Here is a 26,122-nt window from a genome sequence, read left to right as displayed (position 1 = left end):
GTCCCCGGAGGAAAGCAGGAGCCTGGCAGCCCTGGGCTGCTGTGTGTGCTCAGGGACCTGACCCAGAGAACGCCCTGGCCAGGGCATGGTGTGACCTGGAATGAGATCCCCCATCTGAGGTGCTGTGGGAGAGGCATTGGGGATGAAGCCTGGAGGTGGGTGAGACTCAAATCTGATGTTGACCCTGGGAATGATCCTGTAGGCAAGGGAGAGAAGGAAATGAGGGAGAAGCCAGACTCATGTCACATTGTCCACCTTGAGCGACTTCGATCTGGCCCTAGTTCATGTTGGGGTCTGGAGGACATCCTGTGCCGCTGGCCTACTCTGACATTTACGTCATGTGGTGCTGATCCAGCGAAAGCAGTGCGACCTCGCGGGTCTGGGTGGGAGAAAGGTGCCCAGATAGTTCTCGCATTTTCTCTCCTCCTTTTCTTTCTTGTTACTATTATTATGTCTCCCTCTTCCTTTTTTCATTCTTCCCTCGCTTTCTCAATCATTATGTATTCGTCTTCCTCCTTTGCTGCCCTCCCTCCTCCTCTCTCATATCTTCATTACCTCTGATCTGGAATGTTTGCATTTGGAGTGGTGAAGCTGGGTGTTGTGGGTATCAAAATCAGCAGTTGGCAGTGACCAAATCCACGATGCGTCTCTAAAAAGCTGGGATGGCTGCCCTGAGTTTTTCAGGATGACATTTGGCAGGTTGAAGTTAAATTTCACTTGGATCAAGACCTCATGTGGTTTGTGGAAAAATAAATAAAATAAGGTGTAGGAGCAATCTGTCATGTAGACACTACGTTAGTCAAAAAAATGTTAAGTCATAATCTTATTACCCGTGAAAGCTTCCTGACTGCAGAATGTTCTGTCCTGCTCGTGCGACCTTGTTGGTCCCCCAATTTTAGTGCTGAGAAGAGGGTTGTCACATCCTAACGACTGGGCCATTCAGGACAGTTCTTCCTGTTCGGGGCCGGGCATGGATTGTGGTTTGGCAAACTTTGTCTCAGGCCCATGAAGACAGCCCAGCAGGGGCCGCCTGCGGAGGTGAGTGCCGGGTGGCAGCAGCAACCCAGGATGACACCAGGCAGGCTGCTGTACCTATGGAACAATACTAGCTATACTGGGGAGATGAGTGTGCGTGTGTGTGTGTTGGGTGTGTGTGTGAGAAAAAGAGTAAGCATGAGTTTGCAAGCCCGTGTAAGGAGTGCATGTGTGTATTTGAGTATGTGTGATTGCGTGTGTGTGAATATATATGCATATGTGTGTAAATTTGTGTGTGAGTTTATGTGTCTCTGAGTATATGTATACGTGTGTGTATGTGTGAGTGCATGCGTGTCACTGTGTGTGTGTCTGTATATGTGACGGTATGTGTGAGTGTATGTGTTGTGTGAGTGTGTATGTCTCTTGTGGGAGCTCATGGAAGCTCATCAATGGGGCTTCAAGCAGACCAGTTTTTCTTGGAAGAAAGGGGGAGAACTGGCTTCATCCAACTAGTCGTACATGTGTAGGTCTGGGGATGGACTGGAGAGACAAACTTAGCCCGAGCCCATTTTACAGATGGAAAGCAGAGGCTCAGAGAGGTTGAGCGCTTTGCTCAGGGTCATTGAGAGGGAGTGACGTTTCTGTATCTGCCTCTTTGGGAGACAGTGGCTGAAATTCATCTCTGATGTGAGGCACCCCCTCTGAGGAATCTGCGCAGAAAGGGCATGGGAGCTGCAGCATGTGGTTTGCATCCTCTCAATGCAACAAAGGGCCTGGACTTCCAGCAGTCACAGGGTAGTCTGCAGGCAGGGTAGAGATGTTCCACAGAATGCTGGTCAAAAAGCTGGAATATCATTAAAGATCACAATATACCACCACATCAGGTTCCATTATTTTCTAAGGAGGAAAAGTAACTACATATTTTAGAAATTTACTGTTTATTTCTCATTTCCAGTCAGTCTCACCCAAAGGTTTCAAGTGCAAAGCCCTGGCCTTCCACCGTCTTCCCATAACCCAGGTCTGTATCCTGTCCCTTCCCTCCCCTGCACCTGGCATTGCACAGAAAGGTGTGGGTGGCAATGTCCCCTAAAAGCTTCTGCAAGGCTTAGCTTCCTGCTGTGCCGTCTGTACCTCTGTGAGTAAAGGCAAAATGTCAAGAAAAGGATTCAATTGTCTTGTATCTAAAACTAGGTATTTTCTTTTCAGGTGACCCTGAAAATTCAGAGATTCATAATTTGATCATCTATGTATTTTTTCCCAGGAAAGGCACTGAACGGGTTACATGTGCAGATCTTTGGATATAATCTATTGGAGAAAGGATCTGGGCTGACGACGCCAGCACCTAGCACAAGCCCTGGATGAGAATAATGGGGCACTACAAGATGAACAGAGAGACGGATTGGCGGTGGGGGGAGGGAAGGGATGCAAACAATTATGGCCAAGAAGTCACCTTAGGGGAAAAACCTAAGAAGAATTTTGTCTTGCAAAAGAGAAGGAAGCCTATAGAGAGAGTGGAAGTGGGCGTTGAGGGGAGAGACTGAAAGAGAGACAGAGGGAAAAAGGACAAAGGAGGACAGGGAAATAGCCAATAAAGCAGACACGAGAAAAAGGGAGAGATGAGAGAGAAACAGGAGAGGACAAGGAGACAAGAAGCAGAGAGGCAAGGGACAGGGGCAGCAATGGAATTCAGAGAGGACATGGGAGAGAGCTGGAGGAAGCTGACAGAGGGAAGGGAAGAACACGCCCCGCCGCCGTCAAAGGCAGGACTCAAGAACGCTGCCCTTCGTGGAAGTGAGATGGGGCCCGCTGCCTGCGCCCGCTTGCTCTCAGTCTTGGCCGACCTGAGCGCGCGTCTCTCCCGGGCTCTCAGGCGGCGCACAGGGAGGAGGTGCAGACGCCGCCCCCACCGCCCAGCCCAGCGCGCTGCTCTGAACTTGGCGCCAGCGCCCTGAGGACACCAAGTCCCGCCTTCCTGGCTGCACCCGCCTTCGGGGGGGGCTTGCAGTTGGGCGGCCCCCCCGGCGGGTAGGGCGCCGCGGGCCAGAGTAACCGCAACCCAGGAGCAAGCTCCCTGCTGATCTGCCGGGCGGCCCGGCCCTACCCCGGCTCAGCTCCCTGGAGCCGCCCCCAGCTGGCTCGGACCAGGACCGGCCCTGCAGGGAGGGCGAAGGGGCGTCCTTTGGAAGCGGTGCCCGCTCTCGCTGCCGCCCTCTGACCCTGGGCGCCCGGACCTCTGGCTCCTGGGCCTGCCGGACCTCAGCGATAGGCGAGGGCTGCGCCCGGTGCCTGCGGCTCCCTCAGCGCCGTGGACCCCCCGGCCCTCCTTACCTCACTGAGGCGGGAGAATCGCTTGAACCCGGGAGGCAGAGGTTGCGGTGAGCCGAGACGCGCCATTGCACTCCAGCCTGGGCAACAAGAGAGGCCTGGCGGCCCCCTGCTAGCGGCACCTCCCCCGCATCCGAAACGCTCAGCTCCTCCCAGGAGCACCCGCGGCCTTCGCTTCCCAGGCCCCAGCCTGTGACCTGCAGGAAGGCGGGCTCGGCGACCCCAGAAACGTAGAGGTGTCTGGGAAGTTAGCTGTTCCCGGAGTACGGTGGGAGGGGCCCAGGGTAGAAAATGACAGTTCAAGTGCCTTAAAATTAAGAATTTAGGTGTTGTTTTAAAAAACAATAAATGGAGTGAAAAAATCAAGCCACACCGTAAAAGAAGATATTTGCAGCAAGTGATAAAGGATTAATATCCAGAATATATAAAGACTGTTACTGAATCAATGTGAAAGAGAAAAACACCTAAAGCCAAGACATCTAAAGCCAAGACATCTAAAGCCGTCATTAGGCACTTCAAAGAGGAACCATGAACGACCAAAATCAAGTGAGTAGGTGACCAGTTCCCATTAGTAATTAGGAAATCGCAAATTAAGACCACAAAGAGGGTAGTGAGGGTGGCTCACACCTCTCATCTCAGCGTTTGGGAGTCCAAGGCCAGAGGATCCCTTGAGGCCAGGAGTTGGAGACTAGTCTGGGAAACATAGCAAGACCCTGTCTCTACAAAAAATAAAAATAAATAAAAAAGTAAATCACAAGGAGATGACTAACCACCAGGCAAAAATGTTAAAATATGCTAATATCAACTGTCAAGAGGAATATGAAGCAAGATAGCTCAAATACGCTTTTGAAGGAAACATACCAGGCTTCATTCATTCCGAAATGCCCCTTATTTAAGATACTCCGTTATATTAAATACAATTCCAAAACAAAAAAATCAAATAACAAAAAACCAAACTAACCCAATACTTTTTATCACTGGTAATTTGTATGTTACACATATTGAAGGATATGTTTTAGATTCATTAGAGAAGGATTTTTAATCGTATATCACTCTTGTGCATACAAAATAAAATTAAGATGTTTCTTATTTTATTTTATTTATTCATTTATTTTTTCAGACGGAGTTTCGCTCTGTCGCCCAGGCTGGAGTGCAGCAGCGCAATCTTGGCTCACTGCAAGCACCGCCTCCCCGGGGGCCATTCTCCTGCCGCAGCCTCCTGAGTAGCTGGGACTACAGGCGCCCGCCACCATGCTTGCTAATTTTTTTGTATTTTTAGTAGAGACAGGGTTTCACCGTGTTAGCCAGTATGGTCTAGATCTCCTAACCTCATGATCTGCCCGCCTCGGCCTCCCAAAGTGCTGGGATTACAGGCTTGGGCCACCGCGCCCAGCCAATTAAGGTGTTTCTAACAGTCACAGTCTAACTTTTCTGAGTCTGTTTGAATCTCATTCATCAGTGCCCACGTTTTTCCACACACTCAAAGCATTGGTCGTACAGTTTTTTGTTTTTTTGTTGGTTTGTTTTTTGTTTTTTGAGACAGAGTTTTGCTCTTGTTGCCCAGGCTGGAGTGCAATGGCGTGATCTTGGCTCACCGCAACCTCCGCCTCCCAGGTTCAAGCGATTCTCCTGCCTCAGCCTCCCTAGTAGCTGGGATTACAGGCACGCACCACCATGCCTGGCTAATTTTTGGATTTTTAGTAGAGACAGGATTTCCCCATGTTGGCCAGGCTGGTCTCGAACGCCCAACCTCAGGTGATCCGCCTGCCTTGGCCTCCCAAAGTGCTGGGATTATAGGCGTGAGCCACCACGCCTAGCCCCTACTGCAGTTTTGACACTGGGATGTGAACTCATCCACACTCCTGCCCTAGAGAGGGGGCCTGTGTTCCTCCCATTGACTCTTGGCAGCTGTGACTGCTTGGACCAATAGAGTACAGTGGAAGTGACACTGTGTGACTTCCAAAGTGAGGTTATAACAAGTTCTACAATTTCTGCCGTGCTCACTGAAAACACTCTTGGAACTCTGGGCCACCTGTAAAAGCCAAGCATCCTGAAGCTGCCATGCTGGGAAGAAGCCCAGCTCACACGGGGAGGTTACATGCAGGGTCTCCATTCACAGTTCCAGCTGAGCCCAGCTTTTGAGCCCTCCTGCCCAGGAGCCACACTTGTGAGTGGAGCAGCCTCCAGATAATTCCAGTGCCCAATCCTTCAAGTCATGCGGGCTGCTCAAGCCTTCCCATCTGGGGCCCCAGACATGAGGAAGCCCTCCCTACTCTGCCCTGAGTGCCTGATCCTCAGAACCTGTGAGCGTAATAAAATGCGCCTGTTGTGTGTCTCTAAATGTAGGTGGTCTGGTACACAGCAGTAGAGAACTGGAATGTCCCTCACTCACAAGGACTCTGGCAACACCACAGTTTCCATCTTCTTCCAGATCTGCCATCTCCTGGGGGACTTAAGTGTCATACAAATAACCTCCCATTGCCAACACTCTGGCCTCCCAGTCCTTGACCTCCTCACCCACAGCAATGTCCTCACCTGTCACCTGGGCTAACTCTTCCAGTGAACAAATGGCAGGGTCTAGTGGTTTTAAGGGACACTGTGAGGGCTGTTATAAGGGAAATGGAGGCTTCCTCTTGTAGCCCCTCCAAAGGTCCTGTGCCTCCCCTCTGGTGGTGTCAATATGCAGGATATTGGGAAGAGCTGCAGGTCACAAAGTCACCATGTCAACCTTCCTGTCAACCATAAAGGAATTCTGTCCCCAGGGTAGGGGAAGGGCCAGGCAGGTAGCTGGAGGCAAGTCTCCCAGAGCCAGCTGCTGACCCTAGTTCCTGCGATCTGGGGAGGTACCTGGTGAAGGGCCGCAGTGTGCACTGGTGAAAGGGCAGGAGGAAGGATGTGGCCCTTGGGCATAAGGGGAGGCGCCAGAGAAGGTGGCCAGAGGTGGCCTGTGCTCAGCCTATCTGGGCCCTGGCACAGGCACCCAAGAGTGAGGTGGGGTCACAGGGACAGCCAGATAATGAGGAGCCATGGCCGCTGGGGGCCCTGCTTCCTGCTCTTCCTGCTGCTGCTTCCTCCACCGCTTTTTAGAGCAGGAAGCCTTCGGTACCATGGACCTGGCTGGAGAATGTTTCAACGCCTGGCCCTGGGCTCCAGGAGGGCCCACCACCGCCATGGCCCAGGATGGAGGCAGCACTTGCGCCAGGGGCAAGCAGGTCACAGATGCCAGGGCTCATTTGACCTCTACTTCATCTTGGACAAGTGAGTGTCCCTTCCAGCTCTGGCTCTGGGTCACCCTCAGGAGCCACCACCTCTTTTTCACTAGGGACAGGACGCCACTCAAAGAGATGCAAGCTTCCATCACAGAAGCAGGGCCAGCCCTTTGGTCAGACCAGACCTAGGCCTCCTGATTTTCTGAGGCACAAAGAATGCCATGGCTGTCTTTTCCCTGATGCTTCATCTCCTGGATGAGGAAATAAGTCACCAAAGGGGTTCTGGATGATCCCCTGTCCCCCCATCAGCTGGGTCAGCATCCTCATCCTCAGGCTGCTGCAACAGCTGATTGCTCGGACCTGCTTCTCAGCAGTTCTCAGAAGCGCACTGTGGATGTTTGGGGGTTTTGTGTTGTTTTGCTTGTTTGTTTTTCATGCAAATAACTTCTATTTTACTGGGCCCCAGAGAGATTGCTTTGTTGCCTGTGTTGGTCATTCTAATGTCACTGCTTAGAGAAGGCCTTTGGTTGGCTGCTTCTAAGTGCTGCTTCTACAACTTGGAGAGCCACGTGATAGTTCCTGCACTTTCAGGAACAGTTGGGTCTGTTTCAGGGTGGCCCTGGGGAAACTGGGCTGTGTATTAGGCACCTTCTGGCTCACCAGGAAGGAAAGAGGCAATGTTCAGCTTTGGAGAGATTGCCTTGGTTCCCTTTCCCACTCCTCCTGCTAGGTGGGAATACTCTCTGTGCTTATTCAGTAGCAGCAGTGGTGCAGTCTTCAGGAGAGCAAGCGCTTTCTGGTCTCCAAAGCCCTTTCCCTGCACTCCTGGCACCTCACCACAATCCTGGGCTGTGAGTAGTGCAGGTATTTTTCTATCTGGTTCCTGGACAAGGGCGGCTCTTGGAGGTTGGGGAAGCATCCAGAGACAGCTGGTGTGACAAGACTCCGGCTTCCTGTGCCGCACTCTTTCCAGCATCGCAGGTTGAAGTTCCTCTGAATTTTCTCATTCCCCCAGATACTGATGCTTAGGGGATGCGCACCCCAGCCCACCAATTCCTATGGTTCGTAACTGCTCTGCTACTCTTGGGGAAGGAGCAACTCCGTTCTGGAGACAGGCAGACTCCACTCACTAGCCCATAGTCTTGGGCGAGTTGCTTCGTCATTCTGTGCCTTTGTGTCTCCCATCTGTAAAAAGGGTATCTTCATTTTCACCTTGCCAAGTGTGATGAGGATGAAGGGAGAATTTGCAGGTCAGAGGCAATGACAGAGGATGGGGATGAAGGGACCTGCCAGGAAAGGCAGAGTCACAGGCTGGAAGCTCATAGGAAATGCAGAGGCCCTGATGCAATCCCAGACAGACTGGATGAGGGGGAATGCAGAGGGAGTGCCTAGAATGGATGCAAAGGGAGCAGACAAAAGCAACCTTAATGATTCTTCCTAACAAGGCTAGGGGTAAAGGGTATTGCCCCATTGTAAGGAGGAGGCAATGAGGCAGGCCATGGCCAGGAAATGGCCCACCACAGCCTCCAGATAGACATCCACGGCGCTGAATTGAAACTCTGGATTGTGTGACTCCAAAGCCCATCCAAAGACCATGCAGCTGGGCGGGACCCTGAGAGTCTTGCAGTAGTCCTCCTGGCAGAACAACATCTACTGCCTGCAGGGAGGCTCTTTGGTCATTCATGTCCAGCTTATTCATGAGACTCCTTATTCATTGGTTCATTCATTGGATTGAGCTGGAAGAAAATGAATCAGCCTCCCATGTGCTTCTATTCTTGGCCAGGTGACCTTTTAGGCCTCTAAGTGGAAGTGACCCATTGTATTTTTTTGAGTAATTTTTTAATTGTGGGAAAACATACATAACAAAAATTTACCATTTTTAAGTGTGCAATTCAGCGGCATTAAGTACATTCACAGCGTTGTGCAGCCACCACCATCCATCTCCAGAAATGTTTCATCATTGCTTATTGAAACCCTATTCTCAGCCGGGAGCAGTAGCTCACTCCTGTAATCCCAGCAATTTGGGAGTCAAGGTGAGAGGATTGCTTGAGTCTAGGAGTTCAAGATCAGCCTGGGAAACATGCAAAATCCTGTCTATACAAAAAACATATAAAAATTAGCCAGGCATGGTGATGTGTGCCTCTACTCCCAGCTACTCAGGCTGAGCTGAGGCAGGAGGATTGCTTGAGCCTGGGAGGTCAAGACTGCAGTGTGTCAAGATCACACCACTGCATTCCAGCCTGGGTGACAGAGTGAGACCCTGTCTCAAACCCCATCCACACCAAAACCCAAAACACCTCTATTCCCATTGAACAATAACTCCCCATTCCTCCCTTTCCCCAAGCCCTAGTGACCTTTAGTGTATTTTCTCTATCTATGAGTTTGCCTATTGTAGGTACCTCATGTAAGTGGAGTCACACAATATAATTATACAAACATATAATATTTGGCCTTTTCTGTCTGACCTTTTTCACTTAACATAATGTTTTCAAAGTTATTCCATGTTGTAGCATCCATCAGAATTTCATCCCTTTTATGGCTGAATAATATTTCTCTGTATGTATATGTACCACATTTTGTTTATCTTTTTTTTTTTTTTTTTTTTGAGTTGTAGTCTCATTCTGCCGCCAGACTGGAGTTCAGTGGCGCGATCTTGTCTCACTGCGACCTCTGCCTCCCGGTTTCAAGCGATTCTCCCTGCCTCAGCCTCCTGAGTAGCTGGGACTACAGAGGCGTGCCACCAGGCCAGGCTAATTTTTGTAGTTTTTAGTAGAGACAGGATTTCACCATATTGGACAGGCTGGTCTTGAACTCCTGACCTCGTGATCCCCCCGCCTCGGCCTTCCAAAGCACTGGGATTACAAGCGTGAGCCACCGCACCCGGCCTGTTTATCTTTTCATCTGTTGATGGACACTTGGGTTGCTTCTGCCATTTGGCTATTGTGAATAATGCTGCTATGAACACCGGTGTACCCGTATCTCTTTGAGTCCCCGCTCTCACTTCTTTTTGGTATATACCTGGGCATGGAATTGATGGATCCTATGGTAATTCTATGTTTAGCTTTCTGAGGAAATGCCAAGCTATTTCCCACAGGGATTGTACCATTTTTCTTTCCCACCAACAAAAGTCTAACGTTTGTTATTTTTTAGTTTTTGATAATAGCCACCCAATGGGTGTGAAGTTGTATCTCCTCGCCGCTTTCATTGGCATTTCCCTAGTGACTAGTGGTGTGGAGCATCTTTTCATGTGCTTATTGGCCATCTGCATATCTTCTTTGAGGAAATGTCTATTCAAATTCTTTGCCCATTTTTTTGTTGTTGCATTTTTTTGTTGTTTCTTTTTCGTTGTTGTTGTAGGAGTTCTTTGTATATTCTGGATATTAATCCCTTATCAGGTATATGAGTTGCAAATATTTCCTTCCATTCTGCAGGTTATCTTTTCACTCCCTTGGTAGCGTCTTTGATGCACGAAATTTTTAATCTGGATACACTCTCGACTTTTCTATTTTTAATTTAGTTGCCTGTGTTTTTGGTGCCATATCCAAAAAAATCCCCAAATCTAATGTCATAAAAGTTATGTTTTCTACTAAGAGTTTAAAAGTTTTAGCCTTTACATTTAGGTCTTTGACCCATTTTGAATTAATTTCTGTAATGGTTTATAGAAGGGTCCAACTTCATTCTTTTGCATGTAGACATCCAATTTTCCCTGCACCATTTTTTGAAACTACTGTTCTTTCCCACATTGAGTGTTCTTAGCACACTGGTTGGAAATCATTTGACCACAGACATGACAGGTTATTTCTGAGCTCTCTATTCTGTTCATTGCTCTACATGTCAGTCCTTATGTCAGTACCATAACAGTTTGATTACTGTAGCTTTGTAATAAATTCTGAAATCAGGAAATGTGTATCCTCAATTTTGTTCTTCTTTTTCAGATTTCTTTTGTTATATGACTAATGTCCCTTGAAATTCCATATGTAATTTAGTGCAAATTTTTTATTTCTGCAAAAAAATGCTGTAGAGATTTTGATACAGATTACCTTCTGATTCATAAGCATGCAATATCTATCCATTTATTGTGTCTTTAAATTCTTTCAGCAATGTTTTACAGTTTTCAGTATACATTTCTTTTGCTTCCTTGTTTAAATTTATTCTTAAGTATTCTGTTCTGTTTGATGCTCTCGTACATGAAACTTTTTTGGTTGATTTTCCATATTTGGATTGTTCATTGGGGGCTTTTCCAACCAATACATTCTCTCCCATTTCCACTCTACACAGTGCCCCACCTAACCTGATCAGCCACCTGGATGGCCAGCAAAAGCCCCACATCCCAGGAAGATTTTCAGTCCCAGGCAGATGGGGCTGGGTGGTCACCTTATGCTGACCACTCAACTGGTGAAACTCATGACCTCAGATGATCCAGTGGCCACTGAGGGGTGTACCCCAGCCTCAGCTGTGCTGAGGTCAGGCGAGCTTGTTAAGAGCCTTCTGGGAGGCTGGGGGTGGGGCAGACACTTGCCCACCTGACAGATGCACTCATCTCCCTGACCCACGTCTCCTGTCTCCTTTTGTTTTAGGTCTGGCAGCGTGAACAACAACTGGATTGACCTTTATATGTGGGTGGAGGAAACAGTGGCGAGGTTCCAAAAGTACAGATCTCCCACATGGCAGCCTCCCCTGAGCTGCAGAGAGCTTTTCCTCTGGAAGGCAGGAAGAGGGCACATCCCATCAGATGGGGTGGGCGTGGGAGTCCCTCAGTGGGGGACACAGAGCACAAGGTGGCATTCTGAAGCAGGAATGAGGCCAGCGCTCACTGGTTCCATCGGGTCTCAGCAGACTTGGCTGGCTCCTGCCTGTGAGCCCGGGCATATTGCAGGAGAGGCAGTTTGCCCTTGGGGACATCACACGCTGGGAAGGGACAATAGACAGGGAAACCAGTGACTCAGTCCTGGAACCCCGGTTTACACAGTGCTGAGGGCTCAAGTAGGGGACAAAGAACTCACCTGGAAGGTTGAAGGAAAAAGCAGGAACTCCTAAGGACAAAGTCAACAGTGGCTTCCAAGGATGTGAGTCTTTGAACTGGGTCTTGTAGGATGGAAAAGACAGGGACCTGTGGTGGAGTGAGTGGTCTTGCTTGGCTGGGAATGAGGTTAGCTCACGGAGGGCTGGGAGAGGACTGGGCAGGTCAGCTTGAGGCCAAAGGCACAGGGGCTCATTGTGCCAGGCCAAGGAGCTGAGATTTCCTGCTGTGAGCCATGGAGAGCCAGAGAAGGCTCTTGAGCAGAGGAGTGGCGTGATCGAGATGGCACTTAAGGAAGAAAAGTCTGATGACTGTGGGTAAAAAATGAATGGGCAATAGGGCAGGAGCCATTAGGAGCTCCGCTGGGGACATATGACAGCACTGTCACTGAGGGCTACTGAGGGTCAGCCGGCAGGAAGGAGGGTCAGGGAGAGGAAAGGGAGGCCGTGTGCATGGCTGCCAATAGGGAGTCGCTCCTCTGAGGTGAAGGAGAAATGAGGGAGAGGAGGGGGAGGAGGGAATGGGGTGAAGAGGCAAAGAATTTTCCAGTAGAAGGGAGGCCAGCTGGGAGGGCTGTGTGTGCATCTCCCTGCCTGTTCATTATAAGGTATATGTGTCTGTGTGTGTGTGCGTGTGTCTGTGTGTGTGTGCATGTGCCTGTGTGTGGGTGCCTTGTGTGTGTGTGTGTTCATGTGAGTGTGTCCATGTGTGGGTGCATGTGTATGTAAGTGTGTGCGTGTGTGTGTATACGTGTGTGTGGGTGTGTGTGTGGGTGTGTGTGTGGTGTGTACGCCTGTGTGTGCACGCCTGTGTGTGCATGTGTGTGTGCAAGTGTCTTTGGGGTGTTGGGAGTGTGGGGATGCAGTGAGTTGCCATCCTGACTCTCTCTTCTATGGAGCCCTTGTCTCCACAGGCCTCAGAGTCCTTCACTACATTTATCTCACCTCCTTGTGTCCAGCAAGGGACTCCAAAGCGGAAGGGTGGGGGCGGGAGGTGCGGAATTGGCCTCACCACCCTGGCTTCTGAGCCGGTGCCTCTGGCTTCTCACCAGCACAAGATTCCTTCACAGCTCAGATATTCGGATGTGCTTCATCACCTACTCCACAGACGGCCAGACTGTCTTGCCACTCACCTCAGACAAGTGAGTGCTACTTGGATCCCCCAAGGGGTCTGGTGAGCTTGGCCAGAGGGAGCTCCAGGGAGCTGAGGGGCTCCCGGAGACCTTGGTTGGGAGCATGACAGCACCCAGGGCAGGCCGGTCAGGGCAACTCACAGTACCCACCTGACCTTAGCCCCGCTCCCCTGCACCCTCCTACCCATGGCTGCAAGGTTACCTGCAGGCCCCTGTGCTCCAGTTCTCAGCCTCCCCCACTTCACGCTCCCCTGCCCTCTCTCTGCCCTGCCTCCTTCCCTGAAAGGTGGCTGTGAGGATTCCCGGGGTGCAGGGGCTGGCGGAGGGGTGGGGGTGTCCTGTGAACACACACCTGTGCAGGCGGCTGCTCTGTGCCTGTTCCCCCTGCCCTGGCCAGTGCGGGAGGGAGACAGGGTCAGAGCTGGTGGTGGGAGTCGTGGGGCTTTAGTGCAGGGATGCTGGCACGACCAGACAGGGGAGTCCCTGGGTGCGGTTCTGAGATCCAGGGCAGGCTGGGAAAATGGAGGGAGGCAGAAGGAACAAGCTCAGACGGCTGGAGCCCAGGCCCAGCAGGGGGCACTACAGAGTTCCTGTTTGGTGGGAGGTGAGGGCCCTTCCAATGCACATGCCCGGAACTGGGCCCAGAGGAGGTGAAGCACGGAGTGAGGTGAGGACACTGAGGACTGGATGGGGGACTGGGCCCCACTTGCAGCTTCGAGGGAATACAGGGTAGGGGAGCTTGAGTTTGTGTGTCCTGCACTGTGGGTTTGTCAGAGACTGGAGTGGGTGTGAGGTGGTAAAAAGCAAGTCTATGGGGGAGGACTGTGGTGGGTGACCCAGACAGGGAGCGGGGTTTGGGCATGGCCAGAGAAAGGCCAGGCCGTGGCCTCTTCTGGATATGGATGGGCCTGGCCTCCTCCCCTCCTGGGCTGGGCAGGGCAGGGCTCTTAGAGCTCCGGCCATGGCAGGGATGCTCTGCCCACAATGGGAAGCCATCCTTCGGGGTCCATGCTCTGCCCAGCCTTGCTGTGCAGGCTCAGCCTGTCACATTGGATTAGCCTGACCCTAAGTCCCTGGCCCGTCCCAGTCCTGCCACCAGAGCCAGTCCTGGCTGCCCCAGCCCATTCTGTCTGTTTTAACAGCAGCTGACAGGCCACATCCCCCAGCCAGCCTGCAGATAGTGTTCAGTCCCTGCATGCACAGCCGTCGGGGCTGCCTCTCCAGCCTTTGGTCTTTTTATTTCAGGGGCACAGAAAGTCAAGGAGGCCAGGCAGTCTAACTAAGCAGATTTGGTACTTCCTGTGTCAGGGTAAAGATAGAGCAGGAAACTGAGTCAGGGTCAGGGGTCTGGGGCCGTTGGGGCTGGGTGTAGGGCTGGGGGCTTAGCAGGATGACTTTTCCCAAATGTAGCCCTACCTGTCAAAGGATGGAGTTCTCAACACAAGAGAGTCCTTGTTAGGGTTAGGGTTTGGATTAGAGTTAGAGTTAGGAATGTCAACCCCATTGTCAGTGACTGACTCTCAGTTGCCCATCCCTGGTTCAGGACTAGGGCTAGGGCTAGGGTTAGGGTCAGAGTTAGAGTTAGAGTTAGAGTTAGAGTTAGAGTTAGAGTTAGAGTTAGAGTTAGAGTTAGAGTTAGAGGAGTTAGGAATGTCAGCCCCATTTTCAGTGGCTGACTCTCAGTTGCCCATCCATAGGGTTAGGGTTAGGAATGTCGGCCTCAGTGCAGTTCCTGACTCACAGTTGCTCATCCATGGGAAGTTCCCACTGTCACCAGAGATGGTCCAAGCAGGGCCCTGGTGAAGTTCCCCAGGCCTGCATTTTCTGTAACTGCGATGAGCTCAGAAGGGCTTGAAATCTCTGGTCAAAATCACGATGAGGAATGAGCAGGACAAAGCCCTTGCCTGGCCCCCTCCTTCATCCGGGAGGCCTTGCACAAAGAACAGTGGCTCCCGGAGAGCTTGGGAGCTGATTTTTAACAGTCAATGTCTTTCCAGGTCAACCACCTTTTTAAATTTTTTTCAGGAATAGAATAAAAAATGGTCTTGACCAGCTTCGGAAAATTGTACCTGAAGGACACACATTCATGCAGGCAGGATTTAGAAAGGTATAGACCCCTTGATCTCCTAACTCTAACTCTAACCCTAACTCTAACCCTAACCCTAACCTACAAAATCTTAGAGCATCAGTGGGATCATCTCACAGTCCAGGCTCAATATTTCTTCATTTTCTTGCAGGCAATTCAACACATTGAAACGTTCAACTCCGGAAGTAAGCACCTGCCGTCCCCATGGTGGTCCCATAGGGGGAACAGAGCTGGGCGAGAGCCTCAGAGAGCTCTGTGTGCAGATTCTGCAAGGCCACCCCTGCCCTGCATCTTGGAGCAAGTTGCTCACCCTCTCTGAGCTCCAGGTCCCTCCCTGGTGCAGTGAGCATAGTAAGCCCCCGCCCCATGGAGTTCTGAGAACTGTGTGGGATCCTGCGTGTGCACCCCTGGTGCTCATAACCCTGAGGTGCTTGCCCTCCAGCTGGGCTGTGTGAAAAGGAAAAGAGAAGAGCCAAGGGGTTTGCCCCCTTGCATGCACCTTAGTCTTCCTGCTCCCTTCTACGTCTCCCCTCCGAGTGACTTGCATTCCCTGACCTGTCTCATGTGGCACAGAAGGCTGTCCGGGGCCCCCAACTCCCCTCCCCAACGTGTCACTGCAGCTCTTGTCAGGAAAAGGCAGGGCTGGTGAGGAAAGGCATTGAGGTGGCTGTGGGGTCCCCTGCCCAGGTGCCACTGACCTGGAGTCTTGAACTCCTGGGCCCAGAGATGCTGGCAGGACTGCCTGCAGGCTCTGCTCACAGCAAGACCCAGCCCCCTGGGAGCCTCCCTGAGCCTGTCTGTTACAGGAGGGCCCAGCAGCTCCTCCTGCTGCCCGTGGGACAGGCCTGTGGTTGTTGAGTCCTGGCTGGAGCTGCCCTCAGGCAGAGGTGGTGCAGGCTGCTAGCAGGTGAGGGTTCAGGCAGCCTGGTGGGAAAGACTGTGCCCCTTTCAGCCCCTCCTCCGTAAAATGGGTGCTGGGCTGAGACCTCCCTTACTCTAGGGGGTTTCTGGGTGGCAGGTGCTTGGGTCTTGGCAGCCTCTCCTCTGGAGGATGAGGTGGGGGCACCTGGCCATGCCCTGGAGTGGGCAGTGCTGTGGGCCCAGCCACCTGCAGGGGCTCCGGAGCTTCTGGAGGTCACTCCTGGTGCCTTCGCTGAGCAGGCCACTCTTTGCTTCTTCTACAGACAAGGTTCCCAGCATGATTATTGCTATGACTGATGGAAAACTGGTGGCACGTGCATTTCAGGACACTCTCAGAGAAGTGAGTCCAGTTCATACTTACCAGCATTTTGCTCCATGAATTTTGATGACTAATACTCAATGCCTTGTTTCCCTTAGGCTCAAAAGGCTCGGAAACTGGGGGCCAACGTTTACACTGTGGGTGTGGCCGGTTATAAGCTGGACCAGGTAATTCCAAACAGGTGACCAGGCGCCACTTTCGAGCCTAGTGGGGAAAGGCGTCCCAGGTGGCTTTCCCAGGTGGCTTTCCCAGGGCCACCCCGAGGATGGTTGTCTAAGCTGCCCCAAGTGAGATGGGCCAATCCATGGCCACTGCAGAAGTGATTGACAGCGTGTTGTGCAAATCCCACGACGCCAGAGGGGAGGGTGGAAGAGCTCCCTGCTCCCCAAGAGTGGGCTGCTGGCTGGAGAAGCCTGCAACATTCAGAGCCTGACATTCTGCTGCCCCCAAAGCATGGGGGCAAGACACTGCCCTCTGGGCCTGGCATCTGCTGCATCCTCACCTCCTGGCGGGGATCCAAGCCAGCTCTGCTCTCCGTAGATAACAGCAATTGCAGACAGCCCGGAGCATGTGTTTGCAGTGGAGAATGGCTTCAAGGCCATGAGAAACACAGTTGATGCTGTGAGTGGGCAGAGGTGAGGGGCTGTGGGCCTGGCTCCTGTGGCCGGAAGCTCACTCTCCCTGCCCCGCCCCACCCCTCCCCTCCTGTGTTCCATCTCACGTCAAAGGTCTGTCTTGACGTGACATCGGTGGAGCCTCCCACTGTGTGTGTAGGAGGTGAGAGCTGCAGAGGCCCCGCGGTAGCCACAGGGTGGTGTGCATGGGTGCAATCATGTATGGAGTGTGTGCATTTGCTTGGTATGTGTGGGGGAGGATGTGTGTGGGGGAGGATGTGTGTGGGGAGTGTGAGTGTGGTGTGTGTATGTGGTGTGTGTGTGTTTGGTGTGTTATGGTGTGTGTGTGTAGTTTGTGTGGGTGCAGTGTGTGTAGTATGTGTGGGAAGGTATACTGTGGGAGGCTTGATGTGTGTGAAGTCTGTGGGAGAGGGTAATACGTGGTCTGTGTGCTGTGGAAATGTGTGTGATTGTGCGGGGTGTGTAGATGTGCTGTGAGTGTGGTGTGTGGGGTATGCATGAGTGATGCATCTGTGTGTGTTGTATTGTGGGGTGTATGTTGTGTGGGAGCTGAGGTGCTGTGTAATATGTATGTGGGGGTGTGAGTGTATGTAGGGGGCATATATGCATGTGTGTGTGGTGTATGTGCAGTGTGTGTGTGTGTGGCATGAGTGGGGGTCTTGTGGGAGTGTGTGGGAAGGTTGCCTGGTGTGTGGAAGGCTGCTGGTGTATGGGAAGGCTGTCTGGCATGCAGGTATGTGGAGTCCAGTGTGTGTTTGTGTCATATGGGGAGTTGGGAGTGTGTTGCTGATATGTGTGGTGTGTGTATGGGCTGCGTGGTGTGTCTTTGGTATTTCTGGTGTATGTGTGTTTGCTATTTATGTGTGTGTGGTGTGTGGGTGTGTGTGCTTCAGGTATGTGGTGTGTGGTGTGATGTGTGTGGTATGGGGTGGGTTGAGTGTGTTTGTGGTGCAGTGTGCATGGGTGGGTGGGTGTGGATGTATAGCCCACATGGGTGTGAATGTGAGTGTCTGTTGGTGTGGAGGGAATATGCAGGGGTGGGGATGTGAGTACCTGTGCACAATTAGTGTGCTGTTACCTCACAACAATAAGTTTAAAGCAAGTAAAGACATGTGTGAGAAGCTCTCAGGGAAACACCAGCAAATGGCATGGAGCCGCAGGTAACCCAGACCACAGGCCAGGAGCAGCCAGGGCTCCTCCCAGGAAGGCCAGGCAGGTGCAGGAGCTGAAATATCTGTGTAATTTACCACATCAGCAAAACGGGAAACAGGAACCAAGCGGTTATCTCAGGGGATGAAGAACAAGAAGGGGGGCGGTCAACATCCCAATGCACCCTGTAAGCAGAAGGAAACCTCCATAGCCCGACAAAGGCGTCCACACAAACACCCTCGGCTCACCTCAGTCCCACAGGATCAATCCCAGTGCCTGTCCATGCTGTCTGGGATGTAGCGAGGATGCCCTGTTGCCAGCCGGGCTCCCAGCCTGGTGGTGACAGCCCTGTGAGGGCCTCTGTGATGCCTCTGTGTGTGCTGAGATCTTTCTGTGCAGGCTGGGGCTCTGCATGGCCGGCAGCTGCACAACTGCGGCTGCTGGAGATGAAGGGAGCCCTGGGTGTCCTCCCTCCACGGGGACAGCACGAGGCCCTTCGCAAGACCACCAGGCCCTCCAGCAGCTGGGCTCTGGCCTTCCTGTTCCTCACTGCAGGGTGCCCCGGCAGTAGGCTGTGGGGACAGACACACCGTCCATGTCTGAGCTCTGGTCTCCATGGGCACACGACCCGGAGCAAATTGCCCTTTGTCAGTGAGGTGCCTCCTATGAACAGAAAGGATGCTGTGAGGTCTGTCGTGAGTCCCAAGGCACTGGGCTGTGCAGGGACTGGCACAGGGCTGGGAGCTGGTAGGTTCCTGAAACAGGAGCTGGGCTGACATTTCCATGATTGGTCCTGGGCTCTGTCTCCGAGCCTGCCTCTCCCCCATGCAGAGCTGAGGGTGGGGGTGGAGTAGAGAGCTCCCCTTCCCCTTGGGGTCTCTTTCTGCTGCTCCTGGTTTAAAGTCGCTCAGCCGTGCAGCAGTGGTGACAGCTGTGCTCCTCTGATGATGTCCCCTGGACATGCACAGGCTGTGGCATCTGAGCAGCCCTGTCAACCCCAGGTGAGGATGTGAGTCATCACTCCTCCCTGGAGGCAGCTGAGTGGAGGCGACAGGTGCCCTCTGCCCACCAGCTCGGCCCTCTGCCTCTGCCCATGTGGCCTGGCAGTCACAGCCCTGAACTGTCAGCTGTTGGCTAACTTGGGCAAAGCTGCCCCACATGGAGGGTGACAGTCACAGCAGGGAAAGGCCAAGGCAGGAGCCTGAAACCCAAATGCATCAGAATGAGCCCTGTCAGCAGGCTGCCGCCGAGAAGCCAGGAGGGCTCCAGGGAGCCCAGGAAGGAGGCCGGGGAGGAAGGCACGCAGCCCAGACTCCCCTGTTTAGCCCTCGGCCTCATAGCCTGGGAGAGGCCACTGGTGGCCTCACTGCTCCAGGCCAATCCTGAGCCCATCCTCCACACATGGCTGGAGGATTTTGACAGGCACCTCCCTCTCCAGCCTGGCAGGTGTCTGAGGCTCTTAGCAGGAACTCCAGGCCCTCCAGGGGCCACTCCCTGTTCTGGGTGTCCTGTGCAGAGGTGGGACCAGGTGGGGCATAGGCACTCTGCAAGCACTGCCTCACCTTGAAGGGCCGAGCCCACCTGTCCCTCACAGCCCTGTTCAAAGGGCACCTCATCCTGGAAGCCTTCCCTGATGACCAGCCCCTCTGACTCCCTGAGTCCCTCTCACCAGTCACTTGTCACCCAGGATGTATCGTGACTTCTGGTTGTCTATGTCTAAGCATACTTTTCTTATTTAGTTCTTTGGTTTTCTTCCACCCTTTTGTTGTTGAAATTTTCAAACCTATAGGTAAGTGGAAAGGATTGTGCTATGAACACAAACACACCTACAACCACCATTGGGATTTTACAATGAATGTTTGGCCACGTTCCTTTCTCTCTCTCTCTCTCTCTCTCTCTTTTTATCCATCCACCTTGAAAGAAAAAATGCTTGCTTGCAATACATAGAATACATAGTCCTAACGCAGCCCAGGATGTAATTTGCAATTACCCCGTCCATGGAGCTTTGGGGCAGCCCTCAGTCCTGCTAAGAGTGGCCAAGTTGGGCTGACCAAGGGGCGCAGGCCACAGGCCCAGTTGCTCCCTCCCGGGCACACACTGAGTCCAGTGTCCGGCTGGCCAGGGCTTTTTGGAACCCTGAGTGGGGAAGACGTTGAGAGTATCTGGCAGCATCAGATTTGGAAGCAGCTGCTGTCAGCCTTAGTGGTGGGAGAGAACCCCATGCTTGCCCTGCAGGGGCCTGTATCCAGTTTCTCAGAACAGGGCACCAAATTGGCATTTCCTGCTGTCTCTCATAGTCTCAGTGCCCCCACCAGGCTCAGGCTCTTCCAAGGGCAGCATAGTATCCATCATGTGGGTGCCTATGAGGGCTGGGCTGGCACCTTAAGCAGGAAGAGTAGGCCAGGCTCAGCCAGCTGATGTCAGCAGTCAGCGTTGAGGGCCTTGAAGTGAGGCAGGCCTCAGAGCTCCTTATCTGAGGAGCGTGGTTCCCTAGGTCCTAGCCAGGAGCTCACATGGAGAAACACAAACCCACTGAGGCCTGCATTTCCCATTTTCCAAGAAAGCTAGAAATCTAGATATTTCTGGGAAATGTTCAGGCTTTCAACTGCAGGCTCCCATTCTGAAAGCCTCAGAAAGCATGTCAGCAGGCCAGCTTCACCCACAGCCTGCCTTGAGGCTGTGACGCTGCAGGAAGGCAGGAAGCAGGGTTCACAGGAAGCTTTCCTTGGGTGCATGAACCGGGGGCATCCCAGGCATCAGCAGAGATTGGAATGCACGGGGCCTGGGTCAGGAGGCAGGGGTGGAGGCCAATGCCCTTGGCAGCTTCAGACCTGCGGGAACCTTGGCTGGCTCCTGGGGCCAGCCCTCACCTGCATGTGTCCCCTGTGGTCTTTGGCTGATGGCAGTAGCCACAATGGTGGATCACACTCCCTGAGCCTCAGGATGGGTGCCTTGTGGTCCTTACCGGTTCAGGAAGAGCAGGAGATGAGGAATCACCTGTAGGTCTCTGGAATCACAGTTAAAACAGGGCTTCTGTGATGGATTCCCCTGAGCAGGGTCCTTGGTGACTCACCTGCCGCACCCAAGTCCTGGCCCTGCCACTGTGGGTGTCCTGCCTGCCACAGGCACACAGAAGACAGAGAGGAGAGACCCCAAGTGTTCAGCAGCCTGAAGGAGGCATCCAGGCCTGGGTGCCCAGCTGGGTGCGTGAGACATGGTGTCTTCAGGCAGCATTATGGCTCCGCTTACACCTTACATCAGGGAGGGCCTGGCTGAGTGCACGGCCTGCGCACTTGGGGCCCAAGGGAGCACCACAAATTTCAGGGCAGGAATAGCACTGTGAGCCTACCTGTGCCGGGACCAAGGCCTTTCCTTAGCGTGTTGGTTCAGGAATGGTAGGGAGAGGGCCCTTGAGTGTTCAAGGCCCAGACGCCTCCTCCTGGACCCTCAGTGACACCAGGTGAAGATTTGACCCAGTGGACACATAGATGTTGGTTCCGACTCAGCTCTTTCCTCACAGCAGCCTCTGGGAATTCGGTTTTGGAGCTGGATCTCCAGGAACAGGGAGGTCAGAGGGGAGGCAGCCCCCTACTCTTCCTCACTCAGACTTTTGAACGTTGTCCTTGCAGAACCCTACCATGTGGTTGTTCATGGAAATGGCTTTCAGAATCTAAAGAAACAGGATGAAGTTATTTGCAGATTTATCTTCAATGAAAGCACTATCATTGGTAAGTTGTCTCCTCGGTGCCTCTGAGTCACATATTTCCCACACAATACTGCCTTTCCCCACAGCCAGCCAAGCCTCCCAGCCCTTGCCAACCATTCCCTTGGACCTGGTGGGGTTAGAGGCCATGAGGACAAGTGGAAGGGGGCACTGGGAAGCCTGGCCACCCCTCCCTTCATCTGCCAAGTGGGGAAAGTAACAAATCCCAAGAGAGCATCTCAGATCAGGGCTTCCCCCTCAGTGAGGCTGCGTTTAGGACTGGGTCTGCCATCACAGCTGCATCTGCCCATCTTAGCCTCAGTTTCCCCTTCCCTTAAGAGCCCAGGACCCAAAGCCCACAAGGCTACTCCTGGGAAATGGTGGCAGCCCCGGAGGTCTGAGCCTGGCTGGCCAGGTGCACCAGTAGCTTGCCCAGAGGGGTGTGTTTACCTTGCATTGAGGGAGGATGCCAGCCTGTAGGCCTGGGCCCTGGAATCCTGGCTCAGGCACACATTGCCTGTGTCACCTTGACCAGATGAGTGTTCTACTCTGAGCCTCTATTTTCTCAGTTTAACATGGAGCCAATATGGTGCTGGTTGTGTATTCTTTAACTGAGATGCTTGGGACCACAAATATTTTAGTTTTTAAATTTTTTGAGGTTTTGGAATGTGTGCATTATGCTTATGTTTCAGCATCCCAAACTGCAAATTTGAAATCTGAAATTCTCTAAAGAGCATTTCTTTTGAACATCATGTTGGTGCTCAAAATGTCAGATTTTGAAGCATTTTGGGTGTGGATTTTTTCATATTACAGATGGTCAGCCACAGCTGCACCTAGCTAAGCAAAATCACATGTGTAGAGCAGTTGGTTCGTGGAAGGGCTATAGCATTTTAAAAAATCTCCTGTTATTTGACTATAGTTAGGCATCAGGGGACTTCTGTGATGGTGGAGTGGCCTGAGGAAGCGCACAGTCCAGGCAGACGCTGTGCCCTGGGTGCTGGGGAGGGGCGTGTGCTCTTCCCCACTGAGTGCCTGGGGTGCAGTTGGATTTTTGTATCCTCCTTGATCTTCCCAGGTGGCCCCTTGATACATTCATTTGATCTGATGATAATATGTTCACTGACATCTAATTCCAGGGCCACGTGGTAATCCCAGGATGACTTCTCTTCCCCCAAGAGGCTTCTTGGCCATTTTCCTCCTTTCCATGAGTACATAGGAAGGGCTGGGTCTGTGATCCCCATGTTCTCACTCATCAACATTGTGTGGATGGTCTCAGGAAATTCAGTTTTCACTGGGTTATGCTTTCTCGGGAGTGTCTTAGGGACTGAGCAGCCCCTTTCTAAGGAAAGCTAACGCTTATTGCGCACTTATGTCAGATATTGTGCCACATGCCTTACGCACAGTATCTCCCTGAATCCTCAAAGCAGCTGGACAGAAATTCCTTTGTATGTGTCAACCAGAACAACAGAGAGTTTCTCTCTAAAAGAAAACAGTACTTATTCAGGAACAGTGCCCGGCACTGGGAATATGTATGCCATAGTAATGTGCATAATCAGGGAGGTAACAGAAGACAAAGGCTTTTAAAGGAGAAATGAGGATTAGGGAATTGTTTTGAGATCATTACCCTTGTCTAAACAGATCAATAGCAAGGGTGACACTAGTCCAAGGCTGGACAGGTAGTTCTTGGGCACATGTTCCTGTGGAAGTATTTTTTGTGTTAAGTTTGCAATGGCTTTTGTGCAAGGTTGTGGTTTTTGCAAAGTCATTTGTGATATTTTTATTACCAGGCATATAGGCATAAAACCCTCTCTTTGTAGCCTTTCTTAGCCCTATTTGTCATGGATTTTATTTTATTTTTTAGTACAAATGACTTCATTTTAGTTTTGACAACTTTCCCATATGGATGGAGAACTAGAGAGAAGCATGATGGAAGAGCCTGCCCAGGGCCATACAGTTCATGTTGCAGGGCAGGAAAGCAGACCCAGGCGATCTGCCTGCCCTACCAGGGCCTTCTGCCTCCTTGTGATGGCAGCTGCTGGGAAAGGGGGTACCCAGCCTACCTCCATGAAGGGCATTCAGCTGCCTCCTCTGTCGGGCCTGTGGGTGCACTGGCTTCCCACCCTGGAGGTTACCGTCTACCTCTCCATACACAGGCCAGCACTGACGTCTCGCAGCGGGGAGGCCCTGCCACAGCTCTGGGCACCTGCATAGATGGCCATTGTGCTCCTGGTTGATGGCTTGTCCAGGAGTAAAAAGAAACTTATTTTTTCAAATAATTGAGAACAACCTTTAAACCTATTTTCACTATTAGGAAGATATCCCCTGAAAATGTCCCTGGAGTGTTGGCCACCACTGAACACGCCTCCCCTGCACCCCCCACTAGATGGCAGCGTGCCTTCCCTGGCCACTGATGCCAGCCTGGAGGTGCAGGTCAGGGAGAGACTTCCCTCTGTCCTGCATCTGTCCCTGTGGGGAAGCAGGGGCAGAGCCTGGTTCTGGCTTCTGGAAGCGCCTGGATGCAATTTTTGACAACCTAAATAACAGAGAGAGTGTCTCTAAACAGAAATGCTATTTATTCGGGAACAGGACATTGCAATGGAAAACACATACCAGAGCAAACTATGTACCTATTTAGGGAGGTGAAAAAAAAAAAAAAAACAGAGAATGGTTTTTAAAGGAAAATGAGGAGGATGCCATAATTGTTTTGAAATCATCCTTGGCAAAAAGGTCAATACCATGGGTTCTGCCAGTCCTAGGTTGGCCATGCAGTTGATGGGCCCTGGGAAGCCGGGGTCCTGGGAGCCGAGCCCAGTGGGTAGAGAGCTGGAGCAAGGCCAGCAGGCAGATGCAGCAGGGCCCATGCCCTCCCCCACAGTTCAGGAAGTGTGAAGAGGGCGTGGGCTCAGGAGTCAGATGGTTCCGTGACTACACATTACCGAACTCTCCTGAGCCCACCATGCTCCCACAAAAATGTATAAATAAATACATAAATAAACAAAAATTGGAAAACAAAATTACACACTTAACAAAAAAAACCCCAGTCCCCTCCTCAGGCTTCCCCATCCTGGTAAATGGTGTTGCTGTCCACCTGGTTGTTCTGGTCAAACACTCAAATGTCATCTTCAACTACTCTGAGCTTCCTCTTTATATCTATCCCACCAGCAACTCCTGTTGCCTCCATGTGCAAAATATATCCTGGATCTGCCCAACCTGGACAGATTCACTGCACAAGAAATAAAACCCCAACCCCTTTCTAGGGCCTATGAGGCCCTGCCCCCTGTCCTGGGTCACCTCTTTCCCTCCTTGACAAGGTCAGTGAGTCACTGTCCGGAGCATTGGCACAGGCCACTCTCTCAGCCCCAAGCACCCTTGCCTGGGATCTTTGCCTGGCTGGCTCCTCATCTTTTAAATCTCGGCTGGATTGTCACCTTTTCAGAGAGAATTTATTTTTCATGGAAGTTTACAACACTATACAAAGTAGCAAGAATTGTACCATGAACTTGAAGAAGCCATCACCTACTTTCAATCATTCTTAACCTGCCCCCACCTGCTTTCCTTGGTACCCTTACCACAGAGTATTTTGAAGCAAATCCCTGGCCTTGCATCATTTCATGCTCTTCTAGACCAGAAATTATGGCTCTACAAGATAGGAGAAGTCACGCATAATGAAGCAGCTGTCCCTTCCCTCTGGTCCCCTCACGTCCTCTGGTCATGGACATCATAGCACGTTGCACTGTCATCTGTTTTGTCCTGTTTTTTATTTTGTTTTCTGTGTCCCATGCAGTCCCTAAAGGTGAGTCCTTGAGAGCAGGGGCTCTGCCTGCCTGTTCCTGTTACACAGCAGAGTGCTGCACAGGGCCTGGGTGTGGCGGGTGCTTGCAGGGGTCTATGCAATAGGAAGGCAGAGCCCACATGCCGGTCCTGGGCCACAGGGTCAGCTCTGCATGCTGAGGACACACATGGGGAGGAACAGTGGACAGACAGGTGCATTGACATTCTTCTCATGTCATTTTCTTTTAGATGAAAAGCCAACCAGTATCGACAGTCATTCCATGAATTGCCCTGGGCCAAAACTAGAAAAACCTGGAGAGTAGGTGCCCCTGGCAGGAGGCCCTAGAGGGCAAGAGGCCAGGGAGTCAGGGTTGGTCACCGTGAGGTGTACAGAATGTGGATGCCACCCCTTGCTGGGGCAGCCCATGTCTGTGGCTGGGCAAAGAGCAGCCTCCTCCCGACATCCCTTTTTGGTGACCCCCAAGGTATTTGGGGATCTGCAGTGTTCTAGGGTCTGTGAGGAGGGCAGGGTGCAGGAGATGATTGCCCGAGGAATGGTACCTTTGCTTCAGGTTGCTTCTCAGAGTTAAGCCAACAGACTCTGTAAATACAGAAGAGCCAGGATGGTGACACCAAGCAGCGGTCCCTGGTCATTTAGGACACGGTCACAATGGCATGAGACCCCATGCAGGGCCCCTCACTGCCTGACCCGCTTACCCTTTGGTCATCATTGCTGAGTTGACCTGCAAGGGTTTGGGGAATGACCTCTCATGACCCATGCTGTCCACTGGCCAAGGGCAAGAACTGCATCTCTCTGGGCTGGGTCTCGCCGCCATCCGTGTTTTCTGTGCTTTAGGGAGTACTTTATTGAAGTCAG

The 26,122-nt window shown here is 52.0% G+C and overlaps 2 protein-coding genes and 2 long non-coding RNA genes across 4 annotated transcripts in view; all 4 read left to right on the top strand.

Annotated features, from left to right (window-relative positions):
• LOC126963224 (mitochondrial import inner membrane translocase subunit Tim23) overlaps positions 1–26,122 on the top strand; it is a 901,060-nt gene that overhangs the window by 782,273 nt on the left and 92,665 nt on the right. The gene's annotated exons all lie outside the window — the stretch shown is intronic.
• The window catches only part of LOC126962961 (anthrax toxin receptor-like), a 92,175-nt gene that overhangs the window by 43,033 nt on the left and 23,020 nt on the right, over positions 1–26,122 (top strand). The gene's annotated exons all lie outside the window — the stretch shown is intronic.
• On the top strand, positions 6,483–11,166 carry LOC126963232 (uncharacterized). The gene is made up of 3 exons (XR_007728985.1): positions 6,483–6,558; positions 10,788–10,972; positions 11,087–11,166. It is a non-coding gene; the product is annotated as an uncharacterized LOC126963232 (long non-coding RNA).
• On the top strand, positions 11,447–14,810 carry LOC126963231 (uncharacterized). Its single transcript, XR_007728984.1, has 3 exons — positions 11,447–11,575; positions 12,599–12,670; positions 14,687–14,810. It is a non-coding gene; the product is annotated as an uncharacterized LOC126963231 (long non-coding RNA).

Source organism: Macaca thibetana, chromosome 9 (assembly GCF_024542745.1).
Source record: "Macaca thibetana thibetana isolate TM-01 chromosome 9, ASM2454274v1, whole genome shotgun sequence".
NCBI lineage: Eukaryota > Metazoa > Chordata > Mammalia > Primates > Cercopithecidae > Macaca > Macaca thibetana.
This window is presented reverse-complemented; position numbering and strand designations above follow the sequence as displayed.